We start from the raw sequence: 14,648 nt of genomic DNA on the forward strand, positions 1-14,648 counted from the left end.
TTTTTTCTACCCTTTCCCAAAAAAAAACCCCCCAAAAAAATTTTTTTTTTTTTGGGGGAAATGCGGGGGGAAAAAAAAACCCTGGGGGAATTTTTTCCCCCTTGGTTTTAATACAACCCCTTTTATGGAAAATTTTTTTGTTTTAAATTTCAAGTTTTGGCCTTTATCCATTTCCTCTTGCAATATTATTACTAGCTTATCATTTTTAATGTAATATAGGCAATTTATTCCTGAGGGCAACAGACACTTTATTTTTCGATGAAACCATGAAATATAAAGGTGATTGCTAGCAGCAACCGCTTCATTAGTTACAGATTTCTTTAATGTGGAATTATTTAGATGACTTACTTCAGAGATTGTGCATATTTACTGATAATGGACTGTAGAATTGTGCATATTTACTGATAAAGGTTGACTGTAGAATTGTGCATATTTACTGATAATGGTGGACTGTAGAATTGTGCATATTTACTGATAATGGTGGACTGTAGAATTGAGCATATTTACTAATAATGGTGGACTGTGGAAGTCTGAGTAGACTTTTTTATGATAAATGTTCTCAACTGGGCAGTTTTGCCATTATGGGTGCATATGGTTTGTTTCATTGCTTACTGGAAAAATGTTCAAAACAAATTTAAAACCCCCTCTAACAAGTGTACTGTATTGTACAAGGAATACAATTTTAGTACAATGAGGAAGGTGTATCAAAGAGCACATGTATGTTTCATATGCAAGGGGCCTATGATTTGAAAACAGCCCAAAATTAATCTTTATCTGCCACTGGCAAAATGTATTTTCTTTGAATGTGGGTTTCAATGCTGTTTCAATGAATGTGAGTTTCAAGGGCAGAGAAGTTTTAATGCTAAGTTTTCATTGTGAGACTGCATTGCTTTGTTTAACAGATGACTTAGTGTTTGTGCTGTAAAATACAAAATAAAACTTTCAAATGAAGTCCAACTCATCATAGAAGTAAAGCAGTATGCACATTAGTGTTTATGGTAAATGGAGTGAAATAGCCAAGTAATGGTTCATTGGAATGGCTGCAGAGGCTCCATTCAACCATTATTTTGTCAGGGGGGAAAGGGCAGCAAACTCAGACAGGCCCAGCTGAACTATACCTCCCAACTGTCCAGATTTTCAAAGAATGAATAGATTTTGCTTCTTATTTTTGGTTTGTTCTTCATAAAATTTGTAGTTTTCTGGCAAATCATTTAGGAATTAAGTCACTAAATAATAAGTTTCAGACTTCATAACCTTCAGAAAAATGCATGTTAAAGTAAGAGCTGTTCTATCAACTGTCTCAATTTATACAAGAGCAATTTTAGTACTGTTTACATGTGCCCCAATATATTTGGCCTTGTTCAGATTTACTGCATTAACAGGTTGAGAGGTACATGCAAATAAATTGCTTTATAGAATTAGGCATAGCCAACCTCTCAACTGTCCCCAATTTTTGGCTCAAAATGTTGCTCTTCCCCTAATAATCCCTCTGCAAAATAGCAATTTTGGAAGAAAACATGGAGGGTTTACAATTAAGAAATAACTATAATAATCAAAGTTATAGATTACTTGAAATGCATGTAGATTCTTTTATTTTGTCAGCTGCTCAAGGTAGCAGTACTAATATTAAAGTGTTCCTTCTTTGACAGGTAGCAGCTGTATTGTGTGTCTATTTTATATTTTTGCATCACATTTTTGGTCCATTTTCATAAAGTTGTGTTTTTTGGCAAGTTAGTGACAAATCACTAAAGACTGAAGTTAGAAAATGACAGACATTTGAGTTTCAGATTTTATACCCTTCAGAAAATTCATACTAATGCAAGACCTACTCTATTATCTTTCTAAGTTTATTAGAGCAATATTTAAAAAATGTCCTTATTTTTGGGCCTTTGTCCCACTTCTGTGTATGGCTTTGTCCAGATTTCTTGCTCTTGAGGTTGAGAGGTATGACAAATGTGTCAGGGCCATCACAGTCAGCCAGGGCCATCACAGTCAGCCAGAGAGATTTCAAATTGTGACATGCTTGTTGCACTCCACCCCTATGTAGTGACTCTGGATGTGTCCAAGCAAGGCAAGGAGTAGTTGTATCTACCTTGGATGGGGAGGACACACTGCATAAGTACTACAGTGGCTTTCATCTGTCCTTGATTTTTCAGAATGGTCTGGTTTCTGTCATATTTTTGTACTGTTGATTTATGCTTATTACTCAGATTTATGCTTATTACTCAAAGTGCCTGTTGCTCTGTGTTTAAGTAGCAATGCTTTAATGACCATAAGGTAAGCTTGTCTGAGATCGTAAGATGCAAGTAAGCTTTAATAAGCATACTGTTAAAGAATTGCCAACATTGAAAGCCTTCTGTTGTTGCCATGCAGAGAATACTTGACTAGATAATGTATGCCTTGGGTATTAAGGACAGGATTCCATTATTTTAAAAGCTCATTACACTTGTTGAGACTTCCAGTCATCTCTACAGACTTTACCCGTAAACTAAACAGAATGCCAATCATGCGTGGTCTATAACCTGTACAGTAATCCTTTAAGCAATGTATCTTGAGCTTGTTTCTTGTTTGCTTTTCATTTTTACTTTTATCATGTTTTCCCCATGAAACAAGTTGTCAGGCAGCAGGTCTTTTTTGGATAAGAAACATTTTTACAAGTGGGGGTATCACATAGACTTCTACTTTCAGCATGTTACTTGGTACTTTAATAAAGCTGAATATATTATAATTAGAACTGCAGTGCAAGGAGAAGTGGTTTGAGTTGAGTGCTTCTGGTTTTCTTGTACTTGATTTTGACTGGCATTCCAGTAATGTATTTAAAAAGTAATTTATTTTTTCATGCCTCATAACCTTTTGTTTCCATCTAGATATTAAGTAAGCTGTCATGCAGCCAATGCATTGAAATATTTTTATTCTTATTTTTTATTCTTCTACACTTATTTTTGTCTTGATTGGACTTTCATAATGATGGTTTGCCACCCAGGGCAGCGTATTTAATTAAAGTTAGTTTTGTGCATAGCTCCTCCCCTTTCTGGTTGACCACACCCCCACTCCTTGACCTCACCCATTCAGCTGTCTCCTGCAACCCCCCTGTGATTTGAAGTCACCAGCCGCCACTGTTGCCAACATACATCCTGACAGGTGCAGTGCAAACCCCCCCCCCCCAATGCAGAATATCTATCCCAGCAGACTGTTGGCCCCCTGACATTGCAGATGCTGAGGTAACAGCCAACATCTACAAAGCAAAACACACAGCAGCAATGGTATGAGATGGTGTCCTGGGCTTAGTGCAACATGGACTCCAAGATGAATGGAATGCCAAACCACACTACTGCTCAATGTCAGCCTTACCACAGAATATGTACCCAAAGAGCAGTGTACAACAACAGTGGTCCTTCTCAACAAAGGTGTTGCCTGAATGGATACTGAACACTACTACCCCAGAATCCTGAGAAGCTCGGTTTGCACAGCTATGAAAAGGATCAGCATGTACCACAGACATAAAGATATTGGGGACCTACTGACACCGGACCCAACCCAGTGTGGCCTTCTCAAGTGCAGATCCTGCCCCTAACCATGTTTGACTCAATTGAAACAGTCATTAAGGTCATTGATGAGGGCAATGTGCTCCACACAGTGTAGCTGGACCTTGCAAAGGCTTCTATACAATACCATACGTGTTCATTATAGATAGGCTCACCAGCTTAAATATAAACCCACATGTCAGTAGAGGGGTTGCAAACCAGACCAAGGACAGAACAGACATGGTCAGACATGCTGCAGCCATGTCAGACTACAAACCAGATATAACTGGCATCTCACAAGGCTTTGTCCTGGGATCTCCCTCGTGTGGTATATATGTCCCATAGGTACAGGCAAACATGGAAGGACTGTGTCCGAACATGTTTGCAGAGGACTACAAACTGCTCACCACATATGATCCACCAGCTGACACAAGCATCCCACAAAAGGGCCACATAGAAACAGACAACTGGTGCCATAGCCATGTCAGCAAGCTAAGTGCAGAAACGTGTATAGTCAACCCCCGTGGATATACAGTAAGTGCCCACCAATCACCACATAGGTGTTAACCCATTATGTAGTTAACATGTAATGAGAGACCTGGGGACACAAGGTGATAGATATCCTGCATTGGACAAACATGTGCTGTAGTGTTTACAGAAACATACCATATACCCACCTAATCATGAAGGCTGTCAGATCTAGATAAGGGAGGTCATTGTGGCTCTGCAGTCATCCTTCATCAGCGGTACAATTGACTACAATAGCCCCTGTGGGATGTACCTCAGCAGACACCTCCATCAACCGTAAAGTCCCCAACAGTACCTCATCAGGAGTATCAAAGAGCTTGCACAGATGCCATGTGTTGCCTGTGTTGCTGGCATCAATAAACATGCTGCACCTTGTACAATCTGAATGGCAGTGAGCTATGCACATGAGAGACCTGAACCCCAGCACTGACTTACATAGGACAAGCTGTACTGTGTGATCTATAACACAGAAGCCACTCCCACCCATGAGTGAACCCCCAGCACAGGCTACCCATAGAGTCACTTAGCAATCTTCCTCAATAGGAATCCTGATGAGTGGATGGGAGATGGTAGATTTATCCTGGGTATCACTGTCATGTCACAGGTAGACAGAGGCACAGTATACTAACCATGACATATGTCATGGCAAACTCCACTTACAATGTGTGTTGAAGGACAAACACACTCTCCACCTAGCATTAGACATGGACTAGGGCACATCGCTAGTGTTTGCAAATGTACACCTATGTTGTGGAATACACTACCAATGTTGGACAAGCCTGGTTTAAGTAGTTCATATCTGAACAGAATGCAACATGGTCAGATGTACACAACTGGCCCCTAACCAGGCTGTTGTGCCCACTATCGAAATGTAAAGCAGTGATAGCAGTAAAGCCCAGGATACTGTCCACCACAGTCAAAGTACTACCAGTACACTATACAGTACTACAGTGTTAGGTCAGTGTGAAAGGATGTTGACAACTGTATGCAAAGTATCCCATGCAAACCCTGCAGGCACAGTATAATCCTGTTGTGTTCACACACAAAGCAGTTGTACAGTAACTACACAACATGACACACAACACACAACCATAAACGGGTGATAGTTGTTGAAGTTCACACTCATCCACAAATGTGGTGGGCTGCAGAGTCCAACATATGGAATGCTCACACTGGGCATGCTCACACACTTTGACAACATGCCATGGGAAGGCTGAACTGGGCATGCTCACACACTTAGGCCAAATCTCGGTTTAGCAGTTGGACACACATATCTGGTATTGTTATGTGTTATTCCAGGAACCAACCACATTACAGCAGTCTGCCCAGTGCACACAGTTAAATGACTACAGAGACATAAGTGATATAGTGGATCCCTCCCATATGCAAACATCTTCCACAGATGCACAAGTTGTTCATGCAAACAGGGAATTCTATGGCAATAAAGATGTGCAAACAGTCTATCAGCAACAAATAATGTGCATTTGACAATTAAACATATGGGTGTAGAGGTCAACACTAGGCTGTTTGCCCTAGGGAATGACAGCTTAGCCAGAGTGTGCTTGGTGTCTGCCTCCCCACAGGATGCACATTCCCCTTTCTAAACACAGATGATGTCAGCACCCTATAAGTACAGCAGGAGAAAAGAAACTTCCCAGTAATCTGAATAGCACGCTCCACTAATGCATCCATCTCAAGTGTCATAACATAGTTAGGTAGGGGTTTCAAATCCTGCAAATGCTCAGTGTGTGTGTGTGCGAGTGGGGTTTGTGTGTGTAAGTCTGTGGGAGAGAAATGTCCCTTTTGGCAACTAGGAAAACACACTACAGGATGCACATTCCCTTTCTAAACACCGATGATGTCAGCACCCTATAAGTACAGCAGGAGAAAAGAAACCTCCCAGTAATGCGAATAGCGCACTCTGCTAATGCGTCCGTCTCAAGAGTCATAACATAGTTAGGTAGTGGTTTGAATCCTGCAAATGGCAAGTGTGTGTGTTTGTCTGAGGGGGGTTTGTGTGTGTGAGAAAAATGTCCCTTTTGGCAACTAGGAAAACACACTACAGGATGCACATTCCCTTTCTAAACACCGATGATGTCAGCACCCTATAAGTACAGCAGGAGAAAAGAAACCTCCCAATAATGTGAATAGCATGCTCCGCTAATGCGTCCGTCTCAAGTGTCATAACATAGTTAGGCAGTGGTTTGAATCCTGCGAATGGCAAGTGTGTGTGTTTGTCTGAGGGGGGTTTGTGTGTGTGAGGGGAATGTCCCTTTTGGCAACTAGGTGAACAGACTACAGGATGCTCATTCCCTTTTCTAAACACTGATGATGTCAGCACTCTATAAGTACAGCAGGAGAAGGAAAAACTCACAGTAATGTGAATAGCGCACTCTGCTAATGCATCCGTCTCAAGTGTCATAACATCGTTAGGTAGGGGTTTGAATCCTGCAAATGGCAAGTGTGTGTGTTTGTCTGAAGGGAATTTGTGTGTGTGAGGGAAATGTCCCTTTTGGCAACTAGGAAAACACACTACAGGATGCACACCTTTTCTAAACACTGATGATGTCAGTACTCTATAAGTACAGCAGGAGAAGGAACGACTCTCAGTAATGCAAATAGTGTGCTCTGCTAATGCATCCGTCTCAAGTGTCATAACATAGTCAGACAGGGGTTTGAATCCTGCAATTGGCAAGTGTGTGTTTTTGGCTGAGGGGGGTTAGTGTGTGAGGACAATGTCCTTTTGGCAACTAGGTGAACAGACTACAGGATGCTCATTCCCTTTCTAAACACTGATGATGTCAGCACTCTATAAGTAAAGCAGGAGAAGTAAAAACTCTCAGCAATGCGAATAGCGCGCTCTGCTAATGTGTCTGTCTCAAGTGTGATAACATAGTTAGATAGGGGGTTTGAATCCTGCGAATGACAAGTGTGTGTCTATCTGCGGGGGGTTAGTGTGTGTGAAGGTAATGTCCCTTTTGGCAACTAGGTGAACAGACTACAGGATGCTCATTCCCTTTTCTAAACACTGTTCAACAGAAGGCCATGGCTCTGGCACAAGTTGTCTGTTGCTATGATGCCCCTTTGGAAGATGCTTGTGTCAGCTGGAGAGTCGATTATGGTGGCCAGTTTGCAGTCATCTGCATATTTGGACAGCCACAGTCCGTCCGTGTTGGCCTGTACCTCCAATAAATATATACCAAACAAGGGGGTCCCAGGACTGAGCCTTGTGGGACACAACCCGTAACTGTTGTGGGGTCTGGCATGGCTCCAGCAATGTGGGTTCTGTCCTTGAGCCACTGTGCAATCCATCTAGTGACATAGGGGCTTATATTTAAGCTGGTGAGCTTCTCTAGAATGCCCAAGTGGGGTATTGTTGTGAAGGCTTTTGCAAGGTCCAGGTAGGCTGTGTGAACCACCTTCTCCTCATCAATGGCCTTGGTGACTGTTTCAAAGAAATCAACCGGGTTAAACCCGGTAGTGCTGGTGTGCTCTCAGTAGCCCTGAACCAGGCATCTGTTACTGCACAGATATCGATGTTTTCCATGCCAAGGAGTGTTTTGGGTGCATGCATCTGGAGGTTTAGACTTCTGGCGTTGGGTAGCATTGCTCTTAGTTTCTTATCCCTTGTGATACCTATGAAGGTGGGTTTGTCATTTGAGCCCTGCCTAACATAGGCACTATGGGGGTAGCAAGAGCCTTTGCCAATATCTGAAAGCCCAGGGGTGACAGGTGCAGGCCTTCCCTAGCAAAGCAGGTAGTTCAACAGAAGATGAATGTGTGAAGGTGTAGTGCCTGTGATTAGTTAGCAGTAGCATATATGACTGCTCACGTGGACACATGCCAGGTAGGTCATATGCACTGTGTCACAGGCAATGTACATGTGAACAGGACAAACAGTGACATCCTGTCAAGTGGGACATGGACATACATATAGTAGGCTATGCAGATGGCACTAGGAGTCCACAGAAGCTATATAACTATGCATTGCAGGTGTGATCAGTATTCCAGGGTAATTGCAAGCAAACATGCATGCAAACAAAGCTACAGTAAACAGGGCTGCATGTAGTCCATTGTACAACAAACAAGCTGTACCAGTTCCAGTAGGTAACACTGCAAATATGCAGGCACTATGCACATGTACATGGAAATACACGGGTCAGATGGCTAGGGTCCAGTCTCAGTGCACACAAGTGTACAGACCATGTACTGTCAGGATGTACAATAACTGGATAGAAACCCATGTGCTCATACCTGCAGTAATACACATGTCAAATAACAGACACTGAGCCTTCACTCAGTGGTTCCATACTTAGTAGGATGTATGCTCCCTGGCCTGCCACCACAGTATCCTTGACATATATGGGGACTCTCCCTCCTGTGACAGTTAGTTATGTGTGTTGGGGCTGTCTAGCATGGTATGAGATGTGAGCATGCAGTGCTAGGGTGCTTCTGTGTGTCCTGTACCAGTTGTGTAGTACTGCACACATATCAACATCCTCAAACATCTGCAATGCAGAGTCTAGTGTGGGCAACATGCTACTTGCAATTTACATGTCCATCATTGTGTATTACTACATTCATTACCCTATCCCCTGTGCTACCTATGTATGTAGCCTTCTGTTGACATCATTACCACCAGTATGCCAACATGTGCAGATGATACACTATGGTACTTACCATGGGTGTAGACAACAGGACATGACAATCACACACTTACTGCATCAGGCATGCTGTGATATACCCACAATTAATTCAGCACACAGTACTGTTAACAACATGATACTATTACTACACATCTATGTGGTCACCCTGTGCATCAGCAACATGTTAACCTGTACCTGCACAGTTGTTACAGATTGCAGGAGGTGGCACAGTTTCATCATATGCACAGGGTGTGAACCTGGTATGCCTGAGTCAGCCACCCATACCACCAATTGACATGTATGTGTATGTGTGTTGGTGAGGGACAGCAGTAGAAGGTGGGGCAATGTTGATGCAGTGTGTGCGTGTATGCGGTAGCCCTAGGTGTTGTCAATTTGCATGTGTGTATGGATGCACACAGTTCCACCTCATGGCTGCCATATACTGGTGTTTGTGGACAGACACAGACTGTACCTGCCAGGTCATACAGATCAGTGTCTCTGGCCATGGACACGGTACCTGTGCCTTGCAGGGGTGCTACGGACTGTATCCGGTACCAACCCAGACTGGGTACTGTCATTAGAAGCAGGTGTTCATTGACTGGACACAGATCCCTGTCGGGCCTGGCCAGAGCCACGTGCACGTGGTCTCCTGGGGCGGTCTGATGACAGCACAGACCCAGCATTGCTGGGGCTGCTGCTGGCACTACGGGGCGCCGCGCCCTGTTGTCATCCGCGACGACTGCCAGCTGCTGCTGTTGCTGGCATACAGCCACGTTGACGCCTCAACCGCCCACCATCGCCCTGGCTCATGGACATGTAGTTGTGGAACCGGTCTAATATGTCCCCACAACGTATGTCTATGACATCGGTGAAATCACGGATGGCAGCCGCAATGTCACGCATACTGTCAGTCATGGCTGTGCGACATGCTGCCAGCTCCCTCAGACCCTGTCTGGTGTACCGTTCCATATGTGACTGTGCCTGCATGACAGTCCGAAACATAGCTGAGGTTGTAAGACCTCTGTGGGCATGTCTGACAGGGGCAGTAATCCCATGGATGCTCCCACGAGAACCCCTGGACATTTGTCTGTGTGGTACCATCTCTGGGCCATGCCCATGGCTGCTGTGTGGGGAGGCATGTGCCACAGATACCACATTACCCTGGTCAATGCCCACTGTATGCTGTCCATCACCTAGGGACATTGGTGACAAAGGGTGTATTGGCAGGATAACTGTGCGCATTGATGGGGTCGACAGCTGTGTACTGTCAATCGGCTGACCAATGGCGGACCCTGGCATACCTTCCTGTGCCATTACACAGATGTCATCATTATCAGTACCCACGGCACCTGACTCAGGTTCCCTGCTACATGACACCAGAGCAGCAACAGAACCTGTGGGAAGGAAACAGGAAACACAGTTTACAATGTCTACACATTACCAGCGATGCACACATGCACAGGTGCACACATGCACAGGTGCACACATGCACACATGCACATGCACACATGCACATGTGCACACATGCACACATGCACAGGTGCACACATGCACACGTGCACAGGTGCACACATGCACATGTGCACACATGCACACAGGTGCACTAATGCACAGGTGCACACATGCACACATGCACAGGTGCACACGTGCACAGGTGCGCAGGTGCACACATGCACAGGTGCACACGTGCACAGGTGCACAGGTGCACACATGCACACATGCACACGTGCACACATGCACACATGCACACATGCACACGTGCACAGGTGCACAGGTGCACAGGTGCACACATGCACACATGCACACATGCACACATGCACACAGTTTCACACAATTGTACAGTACTCAGTATGTGTGATATCAACACACAGACACAGACACACCTACATGCATACAAAGAGCAATACTAAGTGAGCCAAATAGTACTATTACTATCAACACTATTACAGGAATTGTTAATACACACTCACCAGCATGGATAGGCTGCATTGCTGTTATACCAGAGGGCCCTGCAGACGTGAAGAAACTAATGTCAGTGGGCACAACTGTGCCATTGTTACTGAGTATGATACAGGTCAGGAGTACAACAGTCACCTTTCACAGGTCAGCAGCTAATATTGAGGATATCACACTTGCACATTAAATACTATGGTGACAGCTACAAACCAAGGACACACCTCACACATGCATTAACTACCAGTGTACACAACAGTCAACTATACATATGGCATATTACCTGCACGTTCACTGTCTTGCTGCTGTGTGGCTCCAGCCTCCATCATAATGCATGTCTGCTGCTGTTGTTGTTGCTGGCGGACTGGAGCCACTACACTCATGAGTAGTCCCTCCAGTCTGGTGAGTGGGGGATGTGTAGCCACCCCACCACCTGTGGCGGACTGTTGCCTGTGGATATCTGATGCACACTGACGGACATGTCTGATTAAATCACTGCAGTGATGTCGTACCTGCTCATATGTCCTATTATGCGTGCCTATGTCATTTACCCGACGGACAAGGTCTTGCCACAGTGCAGCCCTCTCCTGCTGATTCTGGCTGGTGCGGGGAAAGAGTATTTAATAATCCCGCACCAGGCTCTGGTGTATCTCCTCATCCTCAGCTGTGGAGTAGGTGGGATTCCGCAGGTGGGCCATGTACTTGAGAAAGAAAATAACCTGGTATCAGCAATATATGTCAGCAGAATTTGGCACACATACTACACATGCTACTCGACTGTTATGATACAACATATCTCACATATGTAGCATCTGTCTGTCTATTGGTGGATACACATGTAGATGGCCAGGTATCAGTGCTCAGCCAGCAACTGTGCAACAGTACCTGGCAGACTCCATATGACATACTACCAAACCCCAGCAGTCAGAACACTGGGCCAGTGGCAGATACAACCCACAATGCTGACCCCTACACAATTGCTTTCTACAGACATCTCCGAGAATGCATGGATCATGCAATCCCATATATGACCAAGACACTCTCCACAAAGGGACAGCATCCTGTCTGGTGGACCTCAGCCATAGACAGATTGTATTACAGAAGATGGAAGCTACTGCAAGACAGAGCATAATTCACTAAAGGGAGGGCATGTCTGAGCAGCACTGGTAAGGATCTATTTTCCATCATACAAAATACATGGGCAACTTTGAGAGGGAAATCAAGAGTGACACTACAGATAACCAGAAGGCCTTCTTCAGTTATGTTAGCAACCTGGTCAGGAGCCATCCTCTATGCCCATAGGTAGTACACAACAACAAATATTTCACTGACACCACAGATATCGACAACATTGTGGCAGACAGGTTCAGTGCAGGTGTCACCCCTCTCCCCAAATAAGGCATAGTTATCCCAGCTGACTGTAACCTCCCTGTCATCACAGATGTCCAGGTGAGAGACACCCGCAGGACAGCAGAATACACAACATGGATGGGACCTGATGGTATCCCCAGTTGCATGCTACATAACCTCTGACAGGAGCTAAACACACATATAGAAGTGCTATGTAACACTAGCCTGACTACAGGATATGTACCTGTACACTGGCGCACAGCAGCAGTGGTTCCACTCCATGAAGGAGGCACCTCAACATACCAATACAATACAACACAATACATTACATTACAATACAATACTATACAATATGCTATTGCCCCTGTGTCTACAGCAGCGTACTGTTCTGCTACCCTGACCATGGTGACACATGTGGTGTGATGGTACCTGCTGCTGTCACACAGTTACACAGGGTGACTCATATGGCATATTACCTATCTGACTAACATTCAGCAGGGGTATGTGTGACATGTACTCATGGGGAGTCTTGCTTCTTAACACTGTGTGGTTTATTGCAGGGTATGTCTTATCTGTGGGTAGGAACTCTTACCTCCACATGTGCACACTATTGCAGTGGCACGGACGACACACAGCAGACATTTAGGTTGTGGATGGTGTGAGGTGTTACTATGGTTGTTGGACATCTGTCATGGGTGTGACTTCCATATGTAAATTCGGGAGTGGTAACCTCTATGTGGGTAGCATATGTGTACTCTGTGGTGTTGTCAGTCACTGTGCATTGGTAATGTGTTTGAGTGCATTGTCACAGTGTTGTACATGTCACTGTGTCCTTCTCCATATCTGTAGCTGTCATGTGAGGTCCATACCATGGCATCCATTATGTGGTGTGGAGGGGTACACCGACCTACATGTCCATACCTGACTCACCATGTCCGCTGACACATACCATGTGCAGGTATTCCAGGGATAGTGTGCCACTGTGAATATCATTGGGGCCACTATTGTACACATTTCTGACCCTGCTCACCCCTGACACATGCAGTGGTGGGCAGCCAATCACATATCTGGTGGTTACTGGTGTAGGTGATCTGGAATGTGGTATGGTACTCCGGATTTGACACTGGTGTTCACTCCATGCCTTTGTCACCAGGCACCTGTTGCAATACATCTGTACACATGTGCCTCACTCAGAATTTATATACATCTCTCTCTCTCTCTCTATATATATATATATATATATATATATATATATATATATATATATATATATATATGTATATAGATATATCTATATGTATATAGATATATATATATATATATATATATATATATATATATATATATATGTCCGTATACATATACACATATATATATTGATGTACATATATTGCTATAGATGTGGGGGGCACAGAGGGGGTGTGAGTGACAGAAGGGGTGGGACAGGCTGTGTTGCAGGTCGTCATATACAGTCATACCTGTAGGTAGTCAGATCAGTCTGTCTATGTATATGTATCTACATATATCTATATCTGTATGTGTGCATTACATAGATATGTTTGTACAATATTCTGTCTACATCTGTCTATGTATTCCTACATCTCTCTCTCTATGTATGTATACATATATGCATATCATATATATATATATATATATATATATATATATATATATATATATATATATATATATATATATACACATACATATGTTGACATACATACATATCCATATGTTAGACAGGTATATCAACATATTTGTTTACCATACTGTATACACACACTAACATACTGCTAAACATACATAACTGTGTAACCTACTTTGTACATGGCACTACAACCTACAATCAAACAACATTGATATGTGCACATAGATGCTCTCACATACAAATGTATGTACAGCCTTCACTGATAGTTGCTGTATGTCCCCTGCCCTTTACACATCTTCATATACATATGGATACAGACCAATGACACATATGGAGGGTTCATAGTATGTAGACCTTTATAGTATTACTTTACATTACCTGTGTTTGTCACAGCTGCTTGTGTTGCTGTCTGGTTCTCTGTCCTGCTGCTCCACTTCCCAGTTGTCAGCTTTCAGGTAGCTGTTGCTGAACAATTTGTTTCTGTCTGCTTAATTGCAGTTTTCTCTGTCTCTGTCTGTCTGTCTCTCTCTCTCTCTCTGTCTCTCACGTCCTTCTCAGGGTGCAATGAAAGTATTGCATGCGTGGACATGGAGTACAGCATACTTTTGTAGGTATCTGCATATGCCCATGTGATGGCCTCTGCACCAATTGTTAGCCAGCATTTGCTAATTGCATGCAGCCAGTTGTGTACTGATTGCAGTTCTCACTGTGATTTCAGAACAGTGCTATAAAAAGGTGTGTGAGATAGGCGTAGCCCTTTCAGATGTTAAGGGCAGGGGCCATGCTGTTATGCTGTGGACAATGTTCTGTGAGTGTAAAGGTTGGTATCTCTCTCATATTTCCAGGTGTGTTGTAGATTAACATTACTCCATTCATTTCTCCAGTTTCCTGTACTAACTGTGTATGTACACTGACACCTACAACTACTACTACTGTTAATGTGTGTGTGTGTGTGTGTGTGTGTGTGTGTGTGTGTGTGTGTGCTTTCCTTTCACTTTT

This window comes from Protopterus annectens, chromosome 6.part0 (assembly GCF_019279795.1).
Source record: "Protopterus annectens isolate FY-2018-M chromosome 6.part0, PAN1.0, whole genome shotgun sequence".
NCBI classification, from domain to species: Eukaryota; Metazoa; Chordata; order Ceratodontiformes; family Protopteridae; genus Protopterus; species Protopterus annectens.